The sequence below is a fragment of the Cygnus olor genome, chromosome 7 (assembly GCF_009769625.2).
Source record: "Cygnus olor isolate bCygOlo1 chromosome 7, bCygOlo1.pri.v2, whole genome shotgun sequence".
In the NCBI taxonomy this organism is placed as follows: Eukaryota; Metazoa; Chordata; class Aves; order Anseriformes; family Anatidae; genus Cygnus; species Cygnus olor.
Window position 1 is genome coordinate 32,754,588 of NC_049175.1, and position 26,711 is coordinate 32,781,298.

Below are 26,711 nucleotides of genomic sequence, written 5' to 3' on the forward strand. Positions count from 1 at the left end.
CATTTAAAAATGAGTATACAGTATATATTTGTACTTTCTAATAATGCATTAGCATGGACTAGTTGCTGCTTGGTTTCCTAAAAAATGTTTAAGAAATTGCTTCTCTATAAAGCCATGTTAGGGCAATTCATTTCTTCAAAAATATTTGAATTTCCATCTAAAGCACGTTGTTTTTTCAGAGTGCTGCTTAACAATTGTAATGGCATTGTTGTGTCCATGCATGAGTGCAAAAACAGATGCCCAGCAGCATTTCTGTATGTATGCATGTGATTAATGTACTTGGGATCAGATAGTGTGGCTCTTAACTGGACTGAACCTAACTTTAATTTATTTCAAGCAGAATTCTCAAAGAAAAGAGGAGCCTGGCATGAGGAATAAGGAGAGGGCACAGAACAAGGTCCTTTACCTTCATCTTTCTTACAGATGCCTCCAGAGATTCATTTTATTTTGACTATGATGGTGAAAACAAATTCACTGCTTATGCAGGTTGAGATCTTATCAGACAAACTTTAGTACAAAGTGCAGTTAAAATTCAACCTATAAACCCTTGGAAATAAAGGCTTATAAGGACATTGCTGACAGAATGTTTAGTATTGCAACAGAGGGGATGCCGGCATGGTTGGCTAAAATAATCGTGTTTTTTAAGGTAAAAATTTGGATCTGGTTTTTACAAGTGATGTCTTGAAAATAGAGGGAAAGCATTACTTAGGATGACTCATAAAAGTGCTTTAAAAATGCTGTTAAGATTTAAGGCATAATGTAGATCCTATAAATCTACGCTGCATTCTTTCACTGGGAATGACTGACTTTTATGAAAACTAGGGATTATAAATCAAGAACCTAAATAAGGTGGTGCTTTTTTTTTTTTTTTTTTTGACATGTAAATATAGATTATACATTAGTTGAGCCCTGCCTTGATGCCTTGTGGTTCCACGGGGGCACACAAAGTAAGCATTAGTCTCCTGAGCACCAGTTTTACTTTATAAAAGCTGGTAAGCAAAAATATAGTGTAGCATTGCTCTTGGGAGAAACATTTTTAGTGGTTCAGGAGGGAAAATGTTTCACTGTGTTGCTCAGTCCTCAGTTTTTTGCCTGCCTGTTCATTCATCTGCTGTGCGGGTCTGTGTGTGTGTGTGCATTTTGAAGGAAATGCTTTTATTTCTGAAAGCACCGAGACTTTCTGAACACAAACTGTAACAAGGAGGACAAACTCCCCCCACAACTGCAAGCAAGCACACGTACACACGGGCACGCACCCTTTTCAGTGCCCAGAGGCAGAGCTTGCTATTTCTGAAGCTGTTTTCAGACGCAGTTTCCGTGCCAAACTACTCTTCAAATCCACTCAGCGTCCTTAGGAAATGCCAACAGCTTTCCATCACGCTATCACAAATGTATTTGACCATTTGCATCTTTGGCCTACACTAATCTGTTTTTGTGTTGTGTCCCTGTCTGCACCCCATAATTTTGGGGCACAGACTTGTGCAGGGGATGCTCCTCAGCCCCAGGCCCCTTATCTGAGCCATGAGCAGCCCGATGCTTGCAGCAGCCAGCTTGCTCAACCTGATCTGCTTTATGCTTCCATGTCAAAACAAGAAGGGCTCTTTGTGGCTGAACTAATATAAAACATAGCTCGACTAGATGGCTGACTTTTAAAGAAAGGGCATCTATCACTTTTATGTGGCATTTCAAAGAAGAAGGCATTTAATAATGTTGTAAGACAAAGAAGGGGGTCTGTCTTAATGTTCAACTAGCCGTCTAATGATTAACTTCTCTTAATACTTAATCGGCTTGTGGTAGAAAGAAATAACAGCACCATGGCATTGTTAAGCTTTGTATTAAGGAGTATGTTGCACTAAGGTGATGCAAAAAATATGTGCAGGTGGCCTACAATAATATGTGATTTGGCTCCAAAACAAAACAAAACAAAAAAATGCACACAGGTGATACTTGCAAGCATTAAGTATTTAAAAGGGGGAGAGAGCACTGGGTGCAGACCATGACTTCCAAGTGGAAGGCTGTGTCACCTTCCCCTGGTCTCTAGGTCCAGTGGGGGAAACCCTGAAGATGGGGGTATGATGGGAACATCATACTTTTTTTCACATGTCTCTAAGCCAGCCTTATGGGCAAATACTTCCTTGAATATGTGTTGATTTGCATAGGATAATAGTTATTTTCTCTCCATTTCTACTTCCTGGAGAACTGGGAATTTTATGTATATTCTTTTTAGCTGCTATGGAAGTTGCAGATAAACCTGTCTTCAGACATCTAAGGATGTCTAACTTTCATTGTTCTCACCCTTGACTCATATTTTTGCTGAAAAATCTATGTTCCTTCATACGTCCAGTTTGTTTTAATGGAAGCATTTGAAAATGAGGAAGAACAGGATGTGTTGACTTGCCAGTGCATGGCCAGTAAGTTGAAAGACCCAACATGGATTTCTTATGGAAACCATCATAATATGTAGTTTCAACTGAAATTGTGTAAAAGTGAGGTAGTTGTAAAAATATATGTATATTTTTATGTTGGGTTTAAGAAACTGCACATAGTAACTTTGTGCCTGATGTGGTTTATAACAGCAGCAGCACTCAGCATACATCTTACCATGTAGCTGTGCCCCAGAAAGTGCAGTATGCACCATCCATTGAAATCAAAACACAAACTGAGAGCTGAGTGCCCCCAGATGGGGATCACCTAGTGGCAGTTCGACTGCGTCTTGCTCTGGGTAGAAGGAGTCATTTTCTTTCTAAGACCCATCTGGACATGGCATTTTGGACACTCTCACCATTATGTGCTTGGGTGTGGCGTTGACAATGAGCTATCCCTCTTGCCATTTGAAATCGCAGCTTGGCTCTGGCCTGCTTACATTTTGGCCTAAACTTCTTCAAAGGTATTTGAACTTTCATGAACCCAGCCTGTGTTCAGGACATGGGACTGTGATTATTAAACACTTTTTCAATGTCTCTAACAGCTTTCACCCAAAGACCTTAGGACACTTGAACACACTCATGATTAACTGCACACTCTGCACTCTGTCCCAGTAGAAAACACCTGGGAAAGCCGTGTCAGTTCTGAATATACTTTCCCAACATGAGGACACAGTAGAGTGGGACCTGGACCGAAATCTGGTTTAAAATACATCGGATGCTTCAGCAGTTCTGCTTTCCAGCTCTACATTTTGAGTGACGCTTTTCTTTACCATCATTTAAATCATAATAACCACTTCCAAATTCCAGATAAAACAGAGATATGGTGCAACATACAACCAAATCTGTTTGATGATTACACAGTGAGATGAACTATTGGTGTATAATTTGAAGATCTTGCTTCCAGCATTTTCTTTTCCCATTACAGGATTTTAGAGAAGAAGAAAACAAAGAAACTTTCCTACTGCAGCATATTATGCAGAAAAATACACTGAAGAGTGAGCTCTGCTGCAGTTTCAGGGTAATGGTGGTCAGGTAGGTGTCACCAATATTCCATATTCAATCACTTCCATTCACCCAAGTAGAGAGCCAGCACTGTGTTTGTGTTAGCTACCGTGCCTTGCTCCAGGGACTTTCTGCAGCATAAGTGGCACTAAGGGACATGGTTTGGTGATGGGACTCGGTAGGTTAGGTTGACAGTTGGACTTGATGATCTGGAAGGTCTTTTCCAACCTAAATGATGCTGTGATCTTATGATTCTATAAAGAAGTCCTTGCCAACTTCTTGAAAATCAAAACTGTATTGGTCTCTCCAAACCACAGGTGGTGTTTAGGTGGTTAGATGGTGTTTTCTTTCTTTTTTATTTTTTTTGGGGGGGGATGAAAGAGGGGAAGGAGTTGAGTCTGTGATATAGCCCAAACTGTAGCTGACTTTGCTGTCTATGTAACTGGATTTTGTGTCTGAAAATATCTGAAAGCAACTATCAACACTGATATTTAAAAGTCTACTTCCTCCTTTCAGTCTTTAGGACATAGCTAAGCATAAAATCACAGAGTTGCATGACCAAAGCTTTCTGCCAGCTTTTTTACGTGACTGGGATTTTATAGCGATATCACACTTAGGTGTGACTGACAATTCATTAAAAAAAACAGAAGTTAGAGGTGGAAAAGACTGTTAGGTCACCAGCTCCATTTCCCTGCCAGGGTGGGATATACTGCAGGTGTTTCTGCTCTAAGACTTGCAAAAGTGCTGTGCCAGTGCTGGTTGTCATTAATTATTGTATTTTTGAACCAAAGACTAAGTCCTTGGGGTTCTGAGCACCAGCTTCCAACAGCAGTGGGAGTCCCATGGCTGATTTCTTCCCAGACTTGGGACATCACCATTTGAAACACGATCTCCTGTGATCTTTTGTCCAGAAGACTGGAAGACAATAAACTGCATGAATGAATTGGGCATAGTTTCTGTGACTGGTGAGAGTTAGACAGCGAGTTGTACCTGCTCTATATGATAGCTTAGACCGTCTTTGACTATTTTTAAGTCAGGGAGGAATTTTCTTCTGCTATAGCATAGTTTATTCACAGTTAAGTGTGGTCTTTCCCTCCCTAATACCTGAGTGCTATACAAATCACTGGGGTCTTTTATTATGATATTTTCTGCAAAGGATGTTTCAAGCTACTCATTACTACCTAGATATTACATTTTGCTTGAACTTGTAGGTTTTTTCTTTCCTTGTTTTTTTTTTTTTAAGTAAGAATGAAATTCTTTTGCTCTTTTATGAGACTCTTAATGTATCTGACACAAAGAAAATAGAATTAAAGCAAATAGTAATTCAGTTTTTACCACAATATGAAATGCTGTTTGCTCTCTCACTGCACATCAAATGTTGACATTAACTAGCAGATATGCCACTTCCATGCCAGGGTTTCATTCCTGGTATGTGAGATCAGACTGATTCTGTGAAAATAAATATTAAAGAAAACATGCTCAGTAAAGTGCTCAGCTCATAAAGGCCCAGTGCTAAGAAATCTGGGCAGCTGCCTCTACCTCCTCTGAGGCTTGCTAGCTTGCAACTCTTACTTCCCAAGATTTGTGTTACAGTTGTATATTTTGCAGGTAGCCAATATGATCCCATTTCTGTTTAGAGTTATACAACTTCAGTTTCCAGTTCCCCCATGCACCAAGCACTGTTTTTGGAATGAGCTCTTTTCTAGATACCTCGAGTATCAGTTCTTTCACTATTTTTCAGCTGCTTCCATTTCATGATAACCTGGAACTTCCTCAGCTTGCTTTGTTAAAAGGTGGAGACTTGTGAGGTTGGTAGTGGTGGTTGGTTGGTTTTTAGTGTTGTTTTTAGTTTGTTTGTTTTGTTTTGTTTTGTCTTTCCTTATCTTTTCCGTCTTCCTTAAGTTCCAGACATAACCTTATAATTAGACGCAGCACACTGCAAGTCTACTCTTTCTTCAAAGGTGTACAGAAGTTGAATGTGGCACACATCCCCTTGCCTGATCTTTGGAAGATTAGTCTTTAGGACATACGAAGCTAATGTACTAATAGGATACTCTCAGTGATTCCCCTGAGCTGACACTCTTGGCCATGGAGCAAAGACTGGTTCTACATGAGGAAAGTAACAGCCAAATTCAGCCTTTGGCTCTAGGTGGGGACAGTGACAACCAAGTCCATTCAGCCTTCGGTTATCACCTTTGAATATATCTAGTCAGATGAAGTGGACCCATTTTCTGTTGCCCTTCTCTATTTTCTTTTCTATTGCTCTTCTTTCTAGAAAGAGAGGCAGAAAAAGCCACAACGTTATAGAGAATTGAGAAGGCTAGGTGAGCCTGTACAGACAGAGAGAACATCTCCCTCACCACCATTTAGTAAACACTACATAGCAAGTTATAAATTTCACATTACTATAGCATCAAGAGATCCTGGACAGGAAGAAGCTCCATAATGTTAATGCAGTGCTCATCCATTCCATCTTTTCTTTGAAGATTTCCCAAATATAGGTCTATACTTTAAAGAGCTTCCCTGCAGGTAGACCCTCCTCATGTTCAGTGATGCTCTCTGAGTGCTCTGTGAACCAGCTTCTTTCAGGATCAGGAGCTGAGGAGAGACTAGATGAAAACAGCTAAGTGAGTAACTGTCTAATATGAAGAAAAAGGAGAGGGAAATCCTCTTCCCTGGGGTTGCATTTAAAGCTGAATAGGGAGTTCTGGGTTGAAAGGTTAGAGAGAGAAATTATTTTTGTTTCAGGTGGAGTTCTTGTTGGAGGAAAGTGTAGAAATGAGAGAGCTTTGGGGTTAAGAAAGTTTCTATGATCAAGTAAGTGGTAGCTGAGAATTTACATTAAATAACTTCACTAAAACTAGTGAGCAGGGAAATTAATTTCCTTTCGAAATGATGTGGCAGAAAGGCAAAGCCTTGGGTTACAGCTCAAACAAAAGGAAAAGGTAAATGCTTTGCATTAAATTCCTTGTGCATTTCATAGTTTTACAGACAGCTTTGAAATTTATGGTGTAGATGCACTGGTTCGAAGTACAAGCTCACCTTGCCTGACCTCCCACATAACACCAGCCTTTGAATCTGACCCTGTAATTTCTGCATCAAGCACCTCACTCTCTGTTTGAGCGATAACATGTCTCTTAGATATCCATCTAGTCTTGACTGGAGACTGAATATAAAGGAAATCCATCACATCCTTAGGTAGCTGTGTTTAAATCACTAAGATAAGCCTGTATATCTAAGGCTTTTTCTGAAGACAAGACAGCAACAAGAATTTGCTGAAGAGGCCAGCACTTGTGGGAGGGCGGGCATCTGCAGATCCAGCCATTAGGTTCATAAAGCTCAGAAACAGGGGGAAAAAATGAAGTATTGCTCTAGGTGCCACACAACATAAATATAATGTTGTTCTGGAGAGGACTTAACTTTGTTTAGAATGCATTTCTTTTTAAAGGGCTTTCAGAGACCACTGGAGTTAAGTTATTATTTGATTTTCAAGGCTGATAGTTGGGAGACTACGCAGTAGTGCTACAGTGAGAACAAATTAAAAACTCTAAGAAAAGGAGGGTGATGTTACCTGTGAAAACAATTCTATTTGTTTTTATACTGCCTCTTTACAAACCAGCTTTTTTCTGTCCCAGCTAGTTAAAAAAAAAAAAAAGTTATGACAATATTTCACTTGTGTTTTTGTCACTGGGGGACTTTCAAGGGTTTATTTTTTTGGTTAGCTGTAGCTTCCCTCTGTAGAGAATGAAAGAAAACACATTTCTATCTTGCTGTTCCCTGTACTCTATGCACTCTGCGTGGTTCCTCAATCCCAGAGCACCTGCCCCTTGCCATTTGCTTGCTTGTACAGGAGACTGCCAAGTGATCAGCTTACACATCGCATCCTGTAAACAACAGGCACATTCCTTCTCCTCCTTCCTGGAAGACAAAGTACCCCGTGAGCTTTGAGAGGCAGTCTCCATTCCTAAGGTTATTACCCCTTGCATTAGGAGATGCCCCACCCAGCAGTAATGCAGTGGCTCAGGTAACGTTGCACAGCATCTTTTTATTTCATGCTGATGATCTCCCTGTGATGTTACACTAGTATTTATAGACATCAAACTCGATTTTTTTTTCTTTCTGCCTGTATTTGTCAAAAATTAGAGCCACAGTTTGTCAAACCTGGGCATGAACTTTCAGGTGGACCAATTTCAATAGAACTAGGTGGTATGCTTTCTATATTACTTAAGTTGTATAGTTCTTACCAAAGTCTGAACAAATGTGCTGACTTGAACAGTCCAATGTCTTTGTATCTCTATATATATATATTTTTTTTTTTTCTGATAAGTTTTAACATGTTAAGGAGTTTTCTTGTCTTTCTGTGTTTTCTTTTATCTCCAAATCTGTATACTACAAGCCTCTAATATTCTTATATTTTTTTCTCTAATCTTTTTCTGTCTCCCACTTCCCTTAATATAAATCTTCTGTTCCTAGTACACATCAGCCAAAGTGTAAATTCCAGACAAAAATGACCTGTGCGTGTGGCTGCAGGGTGCAGCTGGGGATGGGTGGCAGCAGCCCAGTGCTGAAGCTGCCTTGCGTGGTGGTGAACCAAGATGCTGCCCAGGCCCCAACTGCTGTCCATCGCTCCACTTGCTCTATTTTCATTGCATTCCACTGGAAAGAGTTTCTGTAAGGTATGTGCTCATTCTGTGGAATAAGTCTTGGGTGACTCATTCAGAAATAATAATAGGATTTCCTCTGAGGGCACATGTATGTTCTTTTCAATGACACTACTACCTTTGGACAGCTGGTTACACTTTGTATTCAAACAGCCTTAACTTATATATTTCCCATACTATTTTTTCCATGTCTTTCATTTGTTGTTCCATCAGTGAGATCTGTGGAGTTTAAATCTGGCTTTTTAGTAAAGCCTGTCCCATAATCTCTTATTAGATTTGTTTTTACCTGGTTTAGCTTTCCCACTGATAGCTCTTTGGTTTCTTTGTCTTCTACTGTTTTTCCAATTACAAACATCCAGAAGAGATTTTGCAGTATTTAAGATGACTGAGGTAACCCCTAGGTTATATTGTTCCACGTGTTTCTGTGTTCATCTAGATCACTTGAACACTACATTTGCTTACATACTTTAGAAAGAGCTGTTCCACATTTTTAGTGCATCTTAGGACAGAATGACCACTATTGTTCACAAATGACTGCACAGGCATCTGAAAGCTATTCTGGCTAATTTAACTACAAAAGTACAATGAATCTGAAAAATATGAAGGAACCTTTCTTAGGTTCAGGAAAATCTCTTTCAAGGCTAATGAGATTCCCTCTGCCTCTCAGAACACTACTCAAACAAGTGCTCTAGTGAGTGTTGTTTTTTTTCTCCCCTTCTCCCTCAAAGAAGCCTCTTAAAAGGGGAGTGAGTGGGTCACCATCGGGTCAAGAGCCTTTGGTTATGAACGCTACCTTTCATTCACTTGAATACACCCTGTATAACATTGGGTACAGCCTTGTGGCACCAGTCATTAGATGTGAGGTAGGGCGTTTATAGATGGCAGTGTTAGGTGTGTGGTTCTGTGGCCCAAATTTCTATGCCGTGCATTATTTCTCCCTTTCCATCCAAATTCTGGTAAAAAATGATGCCAATCAACTTTCTTAAGGAAGTAGAAAGTGCTGTATTTATTTATCCAGCAGTTATTTCAAGTTCTGTGCAGTTTATCCAGTGGATATTTCAAATACAGTTGGCCTACACCTTGTAGGTAAAAGTATATTTTCAAAAGCTTCTAAATGAGGAACTAGAACTAGGCATTTTATCATTAAAACACTCATTATAACTAAGATTAAAAAGGAAAAAAAAAAAAAGAAAAAGGCTGCTTCGATACATGTTTCACAAAGACCAAGGTAGCTAGGAGGAAAAGAGGAATGAAAGATTGAAAGATGAAAGAGGTTGTAGGTTGTCATCCATTAATCGATCATAAATTTTGCACAGAATAGGCATGTGCTCTGTAGAATGCTTGGCTACAAAGCTGTACACTTCAAGGAATCTATTGTACCAAAAATATATATAAGTTTTTTGTTTGTTTGTTTGTTTTTTTAGCAGGTAATGAGGAAAAAATGTATAGATTACTGTCATATGGAAATTTTAGAGGATTGTTCTTTCAGGTCAGGAGCATTCTGGTAGATGTCTATGGCTAGCAGTGCTCATTTCTGTGAGCTGTTCAACAACAGCAAAAGTTTTATCAGCTTTTTAAGGTACACTGTAAAAAATGAATTTATTTCTCCAGACATTAACTGTTTAAACGTTAGCAATCTATTTCAAGCTAAGTAACAGTCTAGCTTAGACAAAGGAAAGAGATAGACACCAGGTGGAAATTATTCCCACCATAGATGGCTGCCTGAAGACAGGCAGGGTGGGTTCTAAAGTGCTCGTTAATCTCTTTTCATGCATGAGAAGCATAGGACCTACCATGTTGTTAGGTAGAGCACTGGAAATATGAAGTAAAATGTTTATTTTCCAAAAGCAATTAGGTGCTAGTGAGGTTCTGCCTGGTTTTGGGCATTGCTTCTAAAGGAACTGGCTAGAGTTTGGCATGTGCTAGCCTATCCAGTATATGACGGTATTAAAAAATAAAAGCATTGAATTTGGAAGGCAGCATCAAAACAACTCCCAGTGGTGTTGAAATCATATCTTGGAGGGAAAAACAACAAGAACAACAACAACAAGAAGAACAACAACAAACTTATTCTGCTCCTACAATAAAATTAACAGAGCAAGGTAGATTAGTACTGTCCAGTATAATCATCTGGCTTCCAGTTCCCTCCCAGGCCACTTCTCATGTCTGAGTTATTTGCTCATGTTGAGAATTCAGAAACAAATTATGTTCAGCCTCTGTCTACTTTAAGCTGGATGTATTTGGGGTCTGTTTTTCTAGGTCCTCCTTTGATCACTTGTTTTATTTTGATGGCTCAATAGGACATCAGTAATTATTAGGGAAGCAAAATGAAATTAGATAAAAGGTTTTCCAAGAGGTTATGGGAACTATGGACTCATAGCACAGGAAAGCTTACCAGATTCAAGTCAACTATACAGTTTGTGACCACAGAAGTGTTTTAGGAAATTTTCTCTCATTTGTCTTAATTTTATGTATCATGAGGTGCTTAATAAGATGCCATATGTAATGCTTAAGTGACCTGCTTCTACTTTTACAAGTGCAATTACCTAAAGACAAGCTGGGTTTTGTGCGGTTTTCTGCTGGGATGTTGAGGAGACGGCAGGTGGTAATGCAGCCGGTGCCAACTATTACAGGGCTGCCCTGCTGGAAAGTGAAGTGGAGGTGAAAAATGTTACCACATCTCTGGGTCGCCTTTCCCCTCTGAGCCTCCCCCTCTGAAGGGAAGCCTTGCTGGTCAAAGGCTTGCATTGTACCCATGACCGATCTAAATAACATAAAACATGCCCTGGTACAGTGTGGGTGGGCAGTTAAAGCTAAGGCAAACACACTGCATTGCCAAGCAATATTTTTTTTAAGCAGTAGGCAAGATGCATTTCAACAGATGCATTTCAAAAGAAATAACCACAAAGATATGGGAAACACCTGCAAACCTCTGTTGTGTGGGAGTCTCTAACGTGGGGGCCCAGTGGGAGTGCAAAACCCACCTGTAACATTTCTGCATAATTGATGCATTGGCATCTGCAAAGCAGGGGAAAAAATGCATCAGTTGATTGGGCATGTTTTGTTTGTGAAAATGAGCACGAGTTCACACAATTCTCCCTGTAAATGTTGTGTGCAAACTGCCTCCCCAGTATTAATGGAGGAGGGTGGGATAGGGGAAGGGCCAGAAAGGGTTGTTGTCCCTGCCAGAACAGCCCAGTGTGGCACACCTGCACCCAGCTGTGTGACACCACACTGGCTTTTTACCTTTTGTATTTTAAGATTTCAGCCTCAAGATTTACTTGCTAACATCCTCACAAAGACATCTGCGACTCACAGATGTCAAACTGGCAGCACATTTTCATCAAGCACACTTTGCCTTGGCTAGTTTCATTTTTGTCTTGAAAATATCATCACCTTGAACGGGGAGGAGATGATCATATCTATCGGAACAAGTAACTCTATATATATTGAGTTTATAATCATACGTAGATTAAGGCCAGAAGCGAATATTATGATCATTTAATCTGACTTCCTACATAGTACAGACCAGACTGAATTGGTAAACAATAACATATATTGTAGTAAGACATCCATTTAAAAAAAAAAAAAAGATGATGAGGAAACCGTGCATGAGAAATCTCATAGTGATTGACTGCTATTGAGTACACGTTGTCACCTTTCTTCCTTTGAGTTTGTGTAGCTTCAGCTTCCAATCTTTCAATCTTATGATGATTGTTTGATATGCTTAAAAAAATAAAATCCTCTAATATCACATTTGTTTATCCTTTTTGCTCAAGATTAGGGTCTAGGTAGTGACAGGTCACCCCTGAGGGTTTAAATGGACCTAGTTTCTATAATTATTCCAAATTTTCCAGAGGTACCTTATTCTTGCATCTGTCTTTTGGCCTCTCCAGTGTTTCAGTAACACAAATTGTAGACAGAATTCTTCCAGATTTTGTCTTTTAATTTCTCATTCCTTATAGATTTCTTTACAGATTTACCCCTCAGTTCTAACATGATTGTCAGAGTGGAGCTAAAAACTTGCAGAAACTGGGAGCTGCCCTATGGTCCTGCATATGATAGTGCTACTTTCACAACTCTGCTTTTTCTGAGGACACCTTTCCAGCTGGTGAGTTTTGGTGAGGAGCAGCAAGCATGGCAAGGCAGAGCAGCCCCTGCTGCAGCTCTGGCTTGATGGAGGAATAGAAGGGAAACAGGGCAGCCCATTCTCCTTGGGCTCTGGTGCATCTTGGTCCTCATGAGCACAGCCCAAACTGCAAATGGCAATGCCCTGAAGGAGCCCAGTGCCAAGTGGGTCCAGTGCTATGAAAAGGTTTGACTTAAATCATCTATCTCTGCTACAACTCTTAGAAAAATTCCCCAGTCACTTACAGTGCTAGCTCATGTCACTGTATCCCTATAAAACCCATCACAGAAGTGGTCTGAAGTCATGGCAGTAATACAACTTGGAGCCGTAGAGGTCTTGGACCATGTAGTGTGTTTGTTTTGTCAAAGACCTTTTCCTGGACTCTAGCTGCAGGTTCGAGCATGTATTTACATCATATTTTACAGCCTGCATAGCCTCTCTCCCCCTGGTCCAAGCAAGCTGGAGGTCATGTATCTGCAAGTGGCATGGGAGCACCTCTAAAGGAAAAAATGCTAACAGTCTGAGGTAGGAATGGAATAAGATTATATTTGTCTACAAAAACACTATGTACTCATGCCCACCTCCCTCCCCCCCAAAAATAAACCAAACCAAACCAAAAAAAACTGTAAAAGTTTATAGGATATACAAAAAAAAAAAAAAAAAAAAAAAAAACAAAAAAAAACACATCCCTGCATCAGCTGAAGCTAATCTACATCTTTATAGGCTTGAACAAACACCCTGTGGAAAGACTCCTGTTGGATGAGCCACTGCATGTGGTTCTTGTCGAAAAACTACTGTAAAGATTTCACCATCATGAGACATTGATTTGTGTCCTGTGTCTACTTACAGTCATATCTATTTACTTTGGTCTTTAAATAACCTATTGCTGTTCTTTAGTGGTTTTCTCAGTCTTGTAGAAGTAGAAGGCAACTGGGGTTCTGGCTCACACATTGTGAGTGAGAGTTTTAAACATTACCATTGTAACTTCTTTTTAGAGAGTATGACCTAGAAAATATCAGGCTTTACCTTTGTTGAGCTCTCAGTGATATGTAGTAGCAAACCCACCTTTTTAGTGCTGAACCAAACAGGTTTGGTCTAGAAATAATTGCAAGGCAATAAATAGGGAGCCCCAGGATGCAATTTTCACATTTGCTTCTACTATTTCACATTTGTTTTCACAGCAAAAGAAAGATCTCCTCCTTTATTGGAATAATATGAAAAATAGAGAATTGAAAAGCCAAAAGAGACCATCTAAAGCTGAGGGGATGCTTACTAACCCTTTGATTTTTAAAGGCTTAAAAAAATGAAGATCAAACACCTAACCACTTGGAGTTTTCTCCCATTGGTTGTTTTCATAGTCAGAAATCACAAATGGATATATCTTGATCTTTCATTGTAAGAAAGAGAAAAGACAAGATATATCCCCTCCCAAGTCCCATATTGTGATTTGAGCAAAAAATGTCACTGTCTTACAGGAGTCAGAGAATTTTTCTTCTCAAAGATTTCTCTCTCAGGTAGACTTTCCCCTGCTGTTATTTTACAGAAAAAAAAAAGAGATGTGCAGTGCTATGCATCTGTATCCAGTAAAACACCACTGAATTTGCAGTCCAGAGGCTAATCTCTGGGATGTCAGAGGTGAAATAAATGTCCTACTGGTAATGGATGTCTTCTTGCTCTCCCCTCTGGGATTATGTGACTATAGGCAATGTTACAGTTGCAAAAAAGGCAAATCAGGAGAGCATAATAATTCTATAATAATGATGTAAAAGAAATAAGAATATTGAACAATTCATTTCCTCTACATTTCAGGGATTGTTCTCGAATTGTAGTCAGTGACATGGTGAAGATCCACACTGCCAGGGAAAAGAAAGTTACAGTGAAATGTTGTTTTTGCTCATGGAGCACTAATCCTGACAGTTTGATGGTTGTTCTGCCTTAAGTGGAGAAGACTCTACTACTTAGGTTTTAGAAGACTGCATAAAATGGTGGGTTTAGGTTCATTACGGTATTGATAAGCAGAGAAACTACTTAAAATGTTTCCAAAATTCTTTTCATCTGACACATATCTGATAAATCTTGGATTAATGGATCATTAATACAGGATGTCCCTGCAGCCACAGATTCTGTTCCTTTCCTACTGGCAAGTTATAGCATGATAAAGGTATGAAAGTGCGAAAAGCATCTTTTCTATCTTGCTTGCAGTCACATAGTGAAGTGCTGGAATACCAAGCAAACAAAACAAGGCCTGTTGCCATGACAAGCGTGTCCTGCTGGTACTAAAAACGGGAGCTATGTAAAGAAAAGTCATTTCTCTTTGCATAGAAATTAATGGTTTTGTTATATTTATCAAAGGAACAAAATGATCCTGATCCTTAACTAGAGTTTAAATTCAAAAAACACTAAAAGTGACATTGGAAATGGTGTAAAATGGCTAAGAACTTCACACTGGAATTTGGGTCCTATTTGGTGGAGGTCTAGTTTTCTAATAGTCAGTGTCTGGATATCACTGGAAGCCATGCATGGAGAAGGCTTGTCTTTTTCCCTTCTCTCTCTTCTTTCAAGGGTGACAGGTCAATAGCATCCCAGGGCATACTAAGCTAATGCCAGCAGTATTTCTCCTTTGTGGATCAAATAGAATGAATTGGAATGAGCCTTCCTCAAATTCTCTTTCAGGATCTCCTCCAGGCAAAACTTTGAGGTTTGCATAACTCTGAAAATCAATCTGCCTACTTTGGCAATGAAAAAGAAGCCTCTTATTTTTGCCAAGCAAAAATATATTTCTTCTTAGTAACATCTTTCATTGCTGATATGTCATTTCTCTTTCCCCACTCCTCCCTGCCTCCTCCCCCCCCCCCCCCCTTTTTTTTTTTTCTCTCTTGCTGTGATTTTTCCCTCCTTTAAGGACATTTGTACATATACTGTTTCAGGCATGCCGAGACAAGAGTAAGTTCTATGCAGTAGTTTATCAGAGTGTATGAATTTGGTGTGGTCAAACAAAACATTTAACTTAGTGTTCTGAATGCATTGTTGAAAACTGAAAGATGATATGAATAAATGGAAAAATCAATTTTCCTTCACTTCCTGAAGTACTCCCAGAAGCCTTGCTCAGTACAATCCAAAAAAAGAGAAAAAGAAAATAAGAATGTCACTTTTCAATTAATAAATAGAACTGTGTTTTTAATACAACATTGCCAGAATAAAAGTAAAGCAGATATCATCTTCATTTTTGATCAAGGCAAAGAATTTTTGTGATGCTTTTCATTTTCTCATGTGAAATACTATGTTTAGTTTGGAGCCCATGATAGCCACAAGGATGTCAAGATGTGGTACGTTCTGCCATTAGAACTTTGTAATAACAATTAAGAAAGCTTAGATCAGGACCTACAAGATCCTTTGGGGAGTTTCAGGAGACAGTTTGTGTCTCAAAGATGGATATTAATTTACTTCCCCCCAAAAAAACATTAAGATGCATATATGTCTGCTCAGTGATCCAGCTGTGTCTGCTTCTTGCTACAGCTCTTGTGATGGGTTCTTTCAAAATTCCTGAATGTAGCAGGCTCTATAATGATAATCTCAAATTCTTGGCAATTTTCTGTGTTCTGGTGTGTTTTGAAATATCACAGATATGCCCTATCTTTAAATCCAAGATGTCTAGAAATTGATCGTACTCCCCTGATTCATGCTTTAATCTTTTGTGGAAGAGGAAAGAGCCCCTAGCTGTACGTTATGGATTTAAATCAAGACAAGTTCGAGGGGCCATACAAAGAGGGTAGCTGCTCAGATAGGTTAGAAAAAGGTCAGGCTGGATCACATCGATCACTAGTTACAGCTTTAACTATACAGAGGAAAATCACTAAGGCACAACATCAGCAATGCACAGCTTTCATCGCACCTTTGTCAACTCTGTGGGTGATGGAGTACAGGTTGTAAGTCCTTGATGTTAAATATGGTAATGCCCCATGGAGTTAAAGTTAATAATAAAGAGAGGAACAAGAGAACACAATGTTGAACAAAAGGGGCAAGATGAAGTGATTTATTGGCAGGGCTGAATTTTTCATTATGATATAATGGAGAAGAAGTTTTTAAAACATCAAGAGATTTTATATTTTTCTATGGCTAGACATGAATTCTTAATAGTAAGATGAGTAGGCAGAAGATGTTCTTGTCTTACACTGCATAATTATTCCATACTGAAAAGTATCTATTCTATTCTGTGTTCTCATCAAGCATTTGCTCTCATAAATTAAGCAGACAATAATCACCTACAGCTCCTCAAAGCTTCCTGTTGTGTTTGATGTCATTGTGCTTAATTCATTCTTTACATCAGGGTTAAGCCTGGTTTGCTTCTTTTTAGTGCTGCCCCTATTAATTTTTTTTAGTTGTTGTAGTGTACAGATATTTTTTAGAACTAAAACAGAGACATCATTGAAACAAAAAAGAACCTCTGTAATAAGAATTGGAGAGTAGTCTTGCTCTCTTGTTTGAGTAGATCACATTCATGAAGAGAAACTGTATAAGGAGCAAAGGGTTCACTCTGTCTTTTAAGGAGTAAATGGAATCTAGAAACAGATTTTTGGTATATTACATCACAAATACAAAGTATACTACTCCATACAAAGAGATGATATGATCTAGAACCTATCTGTAATACTAAATTTCGCCCTTTTTTTTGTTATAAAAAAAAAAAATTCCTAAGTGGAAGATGCATCATTGACCACCCAAGACAGAATCAACGTCTATTAACTTTAACTTTCCAGCCCGTAGTGACATTAACTGAATTAAAGATATCACTTAAAAATAAAAAACTTCTCTATATTTCCTACAACCTGATAAACCTTAGGATGTACAGCTGTGTTCATTTTTGAGAAGGTAGTGGCAGAAGGTACATTGACACATAGCCCATTTAAAGGCCAATCTTGTCAACTATCAATGCTGGTCATACTAAAACATTCATGGGGGCAGAAGGTGTAATCCAAGTTCACGCCAGCCCCATTTGGATTTCTCTGGAACCTAATTTAAGCCTAACATTACAGAATGGTGGCAAACAAACAAATTGGTTTAACAGGATTCACCTTGACCATTAAATGGATTTAGGCTGTTGTGTAGGAACTTCCAGCTTAATCTTCTGATTTAAATGATCCTCACTACCACACAGAAGTTGTCGGTTGTACCAATAGTTTTTCTTGTTATCACTGTGGAGTCCTTATAGAGGAACATGCCTGCATTCTTGAAATTAATTCATTTCTTTTTTACTCAGTGTCAGTGTATATACTGTTTGTCATTTAATAAAGGTGAATTAGACCAGAGGAGCCATTTTGTCGCCTCCTAACATCACTGAAGCTGAGTTTACAGTCCGATGGAGAAGCCATGGGTAAGTTTTATCATCTGCCACTTCTCAGCCGGGCTTCCTCATCTGAATGGCTAAAAACCTCATGCTAAACAAGTTCATTTTATGGGGGTTATAAAAATCTATCCCAGTAAAACAGACTAATTGTTCCATCTCTTCTAGACCATGACTGCCAACTAAAATTATTATAACTGTTCAGATTAAGGATATGTGATTTACATTAGCAGCATATGAGGGGTTTTGGTGTTTTTGTTTGTTTGTTTGTTTGTTTTGACTGGAAGTATTGTTCACTGTTGTGCCTTCACATAACAATAAATGAGAAAGGATATGACAATTAAACTTATCAACAACATTGCTGGGAGAGATGAAAATCAAAATGGCAAAATAATATCCCTTTATTCCAAATCCCCAAAGGAAAAAAGTTATGCTAGCAAAGTTTGTGTTTTGCTGTAATGTTTGCATTGCTTTTAGGTTGTTAGTCAGCTAAGCTTTGCTGGTGGGGCAGGGATTTCTTTTCTGTCTTCCTAACCAATAAAAAATTGCCAGCAAAACCTTCATGTGAAGACAGGATCTAAGTGACATATCTCAGCTGAATGGTCTCAAAATGTTTTGTGTGTCTCAGTCTCACAAATGTCCCTTAAACATCAGTTTACCACAGCTGGCTATGTAACTGCATTAGATGGTTGGTTGTTTTTATACGTAATTTTGAAAACAGTAGCAGCATAACATACAAGGGGAACCTTATTCCTCCAAGAAACTCTTTCAAATATTGTGTTACACATATATCTTCTATTATTCTCTATTTCTCAAATAACCATTCTTGTTTGTGGTAATTAGACCTGGAAAACACCAAGAATTACAGACTTGTAAGTTCAAGTCCAGTGCAGCAGAAGTGGAATTCTTAGAGATGCACAAAAAGGCAGAATCATGGAGACTTTAAAAAATAATTATATGGTTGGTAGTTGTTGCTAAGATTACCTAATTTTGTCAAATAGAGAAGAAATAAATAAGTTTCAAGAAGTAAGTAGAAAAAGAGGTGGATGGTGGTTTTTCTCAGTGGATCCTATTTTGTTGGCCTGTGTTTTCAGCTTTCAGTATTCCTCTAGTCCCACTTTTGCATGTGATATTATGTGACCGTTTACATGTGAAAGCAGATGCTGAAATTTCTTTGGATGTTTAGTCACCTTGAATTTTCCTAGGAAATAATCTAAAACTTTTCATGTGTCCTGAATCACATTTCAATAATCCAGGACTGTGATTCAGCTCTTTCAGGTCCATTGCACACCCTGAGTGGAATAACCTCATACAGACTTCTGTCAAAACATATGGAGATAATGCAGTGGGAAGTGGAAGGATTAGCGATAATCAGCCCCTTTCATCCCCTCTGAGAGTGGTACCAGATTCTTCCCCCACTGGAGCTACTTAGATCACGTTAGCATGCCTGACTCTAAAACTGCTGAGCTTCTGCAGTCCCGTTGACTCACTTGGAAGTGTAGGTTCTCAGCTGTCTTGAAGTTCACCAAAATCTGCTGGTTGGTCCCACAACCCCACCCTGAGCTAGCGTCCTCAGACATGGTCACCTTGGTATAATGACATTTCTAGATAGAACACAGCCTTCTCTCCACTCCTCCCCAGTTCCCTCTGGCCAATGGGACTGGCTGGATTCAGGCTCATCCCTTCCCTAATCCCCTTGGGGATGCTGAAATTTAGGTGAAAACATGGTTTCACCAAGTGTTTCACCATGAGCTCCTCAGGCACAGAGGATTCTGATTGTTTCCTCTGGGTATTTTGTGCCTAACCTTTTGTTATAGTGAGCCACCCCTCAATAAAGGCTTAAATTAGCACATCTAGTATTAGATTGAGTGTATTTATCTTAGGCTAAGATGGGACAGTTAATAATTGTGCAGTAATTGAAACATGCCTTTGACATTGCCTCCCGGCTGACTAATTGGATAGTGTCTAGTAGTTCACTCTCACTATATTTTTCTGGCTATTCTGTTCAGCCTGAAAGGTAACTCCCCAACAGTATTAAACTAAAACTAAATTGACCTGTCTCAGAAACCAAGGCATGAGTTCGTATTTTACAGTTAGAGACATTTCTGAACAAGTGAACGTGGTAAAAGTTTGTGCTTTGGTGCTTGGTGGAGCTCAGTGACTTCTTGTGTCACTCAGGGTTCTGAAAGTCAGCTTTGTTGCTGCTTTGCTTTTATCATAATTATTTCCATCGGACAATATGGGTTTTAGAGCCCTCCATATCTGAATACTAACATTATATTCTCTCGCCATATGTAAATGAGTATGTGAATTGAGAAGTATTAAAATCAAGTTATTGAGGTAGTTTAGAGCATGTAACACACCCTCCATAATGTTACTTATAAACATAGAGAGAGAAGTGAATGGCTCAGTTAAAACAGCCAGCTGACTATGTGGCTTACAACATATAAAGCACTTCCCTCATAATGTTTGCATTTGTGGGAATATTTTTTTCCTATGCTTTGTCATGCATTGATTTTAAATGACTGATCTCTTGCACGATAGCCTGTGTGGCTGTGATACAGCTGGCAGGCAACCTAAGGCATTCTTTATTTTTTAAATAAATAAGTTAAAAAACAATGATTGAAACTGTGACTATGTAAGTCAGGTTATTTATACTACGTTTAGTATAAAGAAAGCTATAATGCAAACTTGAATTCACCTACAGATCATTGTATCACTTCATCCATTATTCTGAAAATGTTTCTGCCGCAAAATGCTAGCTGACTATCCATGACTTTTTTTGGAGGGGCAGAAGAGATTTTTTTTCATTGAAGCCACTTGTTCTTTTCCTAAAACCATAAAGAACAGGACTGCATGTTACTCTGTATACATGCAGATTACCTGAATAGTTCAGAGATCAACACCTACATGAATTCACAGCTGACGTAAATCAGCAAATCTCCATTGCCTCCTATCTAGATGCAATGTAACTTTTGGAAATGCCAGGCATCGTTATCAAAAGTCTAAACAAAAGATCAGCCAAGGACCTCAGAGACCACCAGCTTCCTGCAACTTCAATGGGGAAACATCAAACCCTTTCTATGCAGAAATGTCATGTAAACTTAATTTGAACAACTTAAAGTATGATTTATTTTTTCACTACAGAAATGGTATAGCCACGTCAGGTATACTAGAAAAAAATATGAATGTATTTATAATTTCAGTAATATATATTACTTAATACAAGTGCTGTTCCAAACATGCTGCATAAATCCACACTTCAGTTCCTTGCAGCTGAAGTAATCCCAGTCCCCTGGAAGAAATGGAAGTCTTGGCTAACCTGAGCATATCTTGCACCTCCCAACCCCACCCTTGGAGTGGGGTGAAAGGATTTCAGAGATTTACCATGGCAACAAGCCTAAGCCCATCTATTTAATTTCAGAGCTATTTCACTTTTTGCAATGGTAAAGCACACAGCTTTTCATTGTGCATCACTTTCTGGAGTATAATCTTTCTTGATTAAGGCAATATATAAATGCAAAACTTCTGTACCCATGCCATTGACTGGTTATGCTGATGGTCCATCTGCTTAATCTGCTACTGCTCATGCTGTGATCTTGAAGGCTCTCCATCATGTGACATATTCAGGTTATGTTAAATTTATATCTCAGTTTGTTTCAGGTTGAGATTTTTTGTAGTTTTTTTAGGGGGTTAGAATGCCAAATTCCCTCCACACTGAACTGGAGTAGATGTGAAAATAACATTTCCAATTCAAAAAGGGTTTTTGTGACTCAGCTGAAGCAATTCACTCACTCTAACTAAAAACTTCCAGTACAGAGCCTGTTAACATATTTACAAGTGGTGTTTACTGAACAGATGTTGCTCTCACATGTCATCAGGAGGAAAGTAGGTGATGAAATTCCTTTCACTGAATCAATGCAGTTAGTGCAACTTTTGGGAAGGAGTGATAGATTCGTTTGAGTCCCATTGTGCCCTTCCCAGCACCAGCTACCTTTCCACATGTACGAAGCTTGACCCATGGGCTTTTTTTTGTAAATCATGTTGATTTCCATCTCCTAAAACAAGGCTAATACTTGGTTGAAAAATCACCTTTGTTAATAACATGTTTTTTTTTTTTTTTTTTTTTTTTTAAAAGAAAGAAAAAAAGGGGAGCTTACACATATCTCTTGGTTGAATGATAAAGATGGTCTGACTGATTTTCTTTCTGTAAAAGTTAATTATTTGTTCTCACCTCTCCATGTTTCCATGTAGTTATTGGAGTCCCTGAGGACACCGTTATCTGCAGCAAGCAAATAAACTTTTGTCTCTTAATCCCTGAAGCTCAGCAACTATGTTGTGTTTCAAACACCTGGAAGGCAAGAACAGGTGTTGTCATTTTTCTTCAGAACAATTTAATTTTTTTCAGAGCTATTAATAACTAGAATGGTGGATTTCCATCCTTGCATTCTGATTTCTTTCAGAGCTCCTGGACGGTCCCAAATTATGTAAAATTTCGGTAGGGACTGCTGTCTCTTCCATGAAGGTGTCACTGGGGACAGATAAAAGCAACTCCAGAAAATTGGACTTGTAGCCAGATGGGATACCAGCTGGCAATCTTTTTTAAAGTTGTCATGGGTAAAAGATGAAAAAGGAAAAGAACAGAAGCTCAGCTAGGTATAACTTCAACCTGCTGCATATGAGGCTTTAAACGTATGATTTACTGATCTCATTGTAAGAACCTGCATTAACTTTTCTTCCTGTATAGTAGAACTCATATGTGTATATACAATGCCACTACTTTCATCATCTAACAAGAATAATTTATAGATTAAGGCCTGTAGATGACTTTATTATACAGTCACCAGCTTCATGAAGCACAGCCTGCTTTGAATAAGCATTATCATCCCATGGAGGCAACTCACAGAATGATAATTAAATCCTCTGGTCATTTGCCAATTACCATGAAAGTTCTTTGTCACACAGTAGGACTATGTGCTGTGTAACTGAGCAGTTGAGGGTTTGTTTTGTATATTATTTTCCCTGTTTTGTTGCCTTTGGCAAGCACATTGCTTTTGACTGCACACCTACACTCTTTAGTAGAACTTGATATGCTGTCTGTTTCGTGTTCGTTTAGTTCACGATAATGCCATGATTGGTATTTGCAAGAGCAGTACATGCCAGGAGTGTGTTAATGCTTTCATAAAAGATATAAATTAATCAGAACAAGGCAAGATCAAGGTTACTAAACTGACTTGGTGTATTGACAGACGGTTAACATAGAATGGGGACCATGTTAATTGTTAAATATGCTGATCGTTCTTTCCAGTTCACATCAAGCTAAATCCAACTTTCTGGTAAAGGAATTAATTCAACTTTATCTTGCATGGCAATACTCCTATTTTAATGTGTGGGAATTCCTACTCTTCCTCTCTCTCTTCCCTCTTGTACACGTTCTTCCTTTTTTCTTGAGATAGTAAATGTCATATGAAGCAACATGAAAAAATACACTGGCTACTGCTCCTGTTTTGCTCTAGACCAGGCCTGTGATCTCAGCATGTTTCCCTACCACTGCACAGAGATATCCCTTCCCTGCAATACTTCCAAGAAGTCATTGGCTTGGGAATTACTACTTAAGGGACAACAACATTCCTTGCCAATGAATGTGACAGCCTAAGTCATTATAAATTCTTTGAACTTCACAAGAATAACAACAGACGTAGTTGAATGTTTGGATGCCTCACAACTTGCTACATCCAAATTTAGGACGTGTGTTTTGGTGCAAGTCCACTAATATGATAGTAGGAAATTATTTAGCTATAGGTACCTAGAGCTGTTTCCTTTTTGGACTACAGATGTTAAAAGTGACTGCAAAAAACTAAGTTATGTCTTTAATTTGTTTTAAAAATAAAATGCTCCTCCCTACCTTTTAATAACTTGATACCTTGTGCTCTTTCCAAAGTTCTATAAATGGTCTTAAAAAGACAACCCTGAATCTGTGAAATGTGTTGCATTGATTTAACATCTGGAAGTACTCTCATGTCTATGCTTGCTTTCAAGACAGTGAAAAACTAGGCTGTATGATTTCTTAATATTCGTACAAGGAAAACCTAGTAGCATCATTGCTAGTAAATAAAAGATTACATTTTCTACACTGGAGGTTGATGTTTTAATGTTTGGCTTTGGGCATTTCCTGACAGTCTGTTACTAATGCAGAATGTTAGGAGTTATTTGTTTTTACTTTGTAACTAGAGGAGGCAATCTAATGCTCATTAGATAAACTTTATCGGACAGTCTCTGCCGTATTTATACTGAATACTCTTATTACATGCTTAGTTCCATTTATTTCATCTGTTAAAATTAGATACTTCCACTCCATTCAAAAAGCATCTATGTTCTTGGCTAGCACACCCAGAATTTGAAGGTAACCATTAGAAACCGTTTCTAAAGCAATTTTTTATACAGTTTACTATTCCCATCTCTTCTATTCAGGAGCAAGGATTCACAGAGCACGTGGTACCAGTCCCCATGCAGAAAATCAAGGCAAAGGACACTCTGACAACTGCAACTTTAAATAAAGTAAAAAACACAGAGGTAAGAAAGTGAATATACAAACATTTCATTTTATATAATAGAATATGAAGATAAAAAGGCTCCACATTTAAAGGTCTCTGCACATTACTTTAAATTGTTGTGTTTTTTGTTTGTTTGTTTGTTTGTTTTCTGACTGGCTGCTTTTGGACCTTTCTTAACTGACTTAAGAAAAAAAGAGTGAGAAAAATAGAAAGGAAGTTTAGTCCCCATTTTGACATTTGCTATGTACTCCCTGGATTTATAGTCTAGTGTTTCAGAGTGCTGTAGTGACACACCATCTATACAGAAGAAATTGAACATTAGTGTGCTCACAGCAGCGTGACTTGAGGAAATGATTGGGGAAAAAAAAAAAAAAAAAGGCTTTCAATTAAACTTTTGAAGAAAATGGGTAAATAATTGTTTAGATACATTTGCATAGAGAATGCCCAAAGCTTTACACAGAAGTCATTGAAAATCTGGAATGTCTACTTTTTATGTAAATTCAGGGTTATATTTTTCTCTCTCTCTCTCTCTCCTTTTATTTTTTTTTTTTTTCCCCCTGGGGGGGATTCATTTATTTATTATTTGGTTGGGTTTGTTTGTGTGTTTTTTTTTTTTTATTGGTCGTGTTTTTTTTGTTTGTTTTTATTTTTTTCCAGCTAACCCAATAATACAAAACAGAATAAAAATTAGTTTTAATAGATGTGCTGCATTCACAGAACATGCAGCCCGTAATGCATACAGTGGCACTGCAGCAGTGATGGGCATCTTTGAAGAGTTCCTTTTCACATACATTGTTCATTTAGATATCAACAATATTTGTCGCAGACAGATGGATGATAGAAAGCTAGCCAGCTCAGCTTTTATTTTTATTTTTTTTCTAGATTCTGCTAAAACAAATTCAAGAATACAGTCTTTGATAACTATGTGCTCTTGGAGAAAGCACCAAGATCAAATCAGTGAGATAAAGGATATTGAAGCATAAGAAAAAAATACCATAGCCATAAAGCAAGCTTCCAGGCAGACTTGACCTTCACAGATGTATGCTGAACCTCCTGCTGGTTGCTGGACACATTAGAAATGACCCTCAGCTGACTTCACAACAGCCATCAGATAGTGCTGATGTTCTTGTGTTACAGTTTAACTAGTGACCTGAAGAGTACCACACCATCAAATACAAGATCTCACCAGAGCTATGAGGAATTTCTTCCAGTAATTCCTCCAGAAATGGAAGTAGTGGTTCAGGATCTCATGACCTACATTGTGAACTTAACTCATATTGTTTCTGAAAGCAGTTTGTTTGTAGAAATTGTTTTTGTATTTACTATTCCAAACAAAGGAAATTCTTTGTTGTTTTCTTTCACTGGAACATTTTCTTGGAATATTCATTTGTATATTTTACTTTCTTTTTGTTTGTATATCTGTATGAGGCATGGAAGAAATTTCAAAACAATGTATGAACTAGGCTTTTCCTTCCCAATATGACATGCTAAGCTTCAAAAGACACTCATGTGTATGCACTTGAGACTCTAGACTCTAGTGCTAAGCTAGCACTCTTTGGAAGTGGCCACAGATACAGGGTTCCTGAGTTTTGGGGTGTCCCATTTGATGCAAATGGGTTAGATTATCAGATGATACAGTGACATTTAATTTCCTAAGCATTTTGTTTGCTGAAACCTTCTGAAGACAGCTATTTCAATTTGAAAAATCTTAACAAATACAACGCTTGAAAATACTTGCTTATTAGTAGTTTTGTCTTTTCCAGATGTGATATGCTGCAGTTTCTCAAAAGTGAGTAGTAGATTTATTAGTTATTTTGATGCATTCTCTTGGCAGCCCTGTGTTTTTATTTTCTGGTGAGGTCTTATGGTGTAAAACTATCAGGAGCTTTCCCAAGCGCCCAGAAAGAGCCTGACAAGGGAGTTCCTTGTGGTTGTTCTATTCCTTCTTGAATGTGATGATACAAACGCAGCATTTCATAGCAGTGCACATGAAATGCATGTGATGAAAATTTTCCCAAGGCTCCCAGTTCATACATATATCATACACGGGCATGGAAGGGATTTGAATCCTTTATCACATGCAGACACTGCAGGGTTTGGTAAACAGTTTCATTTTAAATATGGATATAAATGTTCTCACCAAATTATTTTTCAAATGAAGTCTTTGGACAGAATTTAGATGAGCTAATCCTTGTAAGTTATAACATATGCCATACCAAGTAGAATGTAACATATTAAAACTTTGGAAGCCTATTAAGATCCATGACATTTAACCAAGTTTAATTTAAATTTTTTTTTTTTTTTTTGAAACGGGATTCCTCTTTTATGAAATAACAGCAAATTCAGCTTTTCCAGCGTTATGCCTGTGTGTAATGGAATCATCCATCAGCATGACTGATGGTCATCCAGGGCTTCATGAAAGAGGTTCTAGCAATTATTTCTAGCTCCTGACTTGTGAGCAAACAGGCATAAGTCAGGAGAGTCCTGTTCTAGCTTTGTATCCCGTCAGTTAACTCTACACATAGGGATATAATTTAACAAGACCGTAGCCAGAGACTTTGGTGCACTGATACCTGAGCTGACTAGTAAGATAGCCCC

The 26,711-nt window shown here is 38.3% G+C and overlaps 1 long non-coding RNA gene across 1 annotated transcript; it reads left to right on the top strand.

The window, feature by feature from the left end:
* Positions 1–17,384: 17,384 nt before the first annotated feature.
* LOC121073397 lies at positions 17,385–25,485 on the top strand. Its single transcript, XR_005821686.1, has 3 exons — positions 17,385–17,589; positions 24,031–24,132; positions 24,996–25,485. It is a non-coding gene; the product is annotated as an uncharacterized LOC121073397 (long non-coding RNA).
* Positions 25,486–26,711: the final 1,226 nt, after the last annotated feature.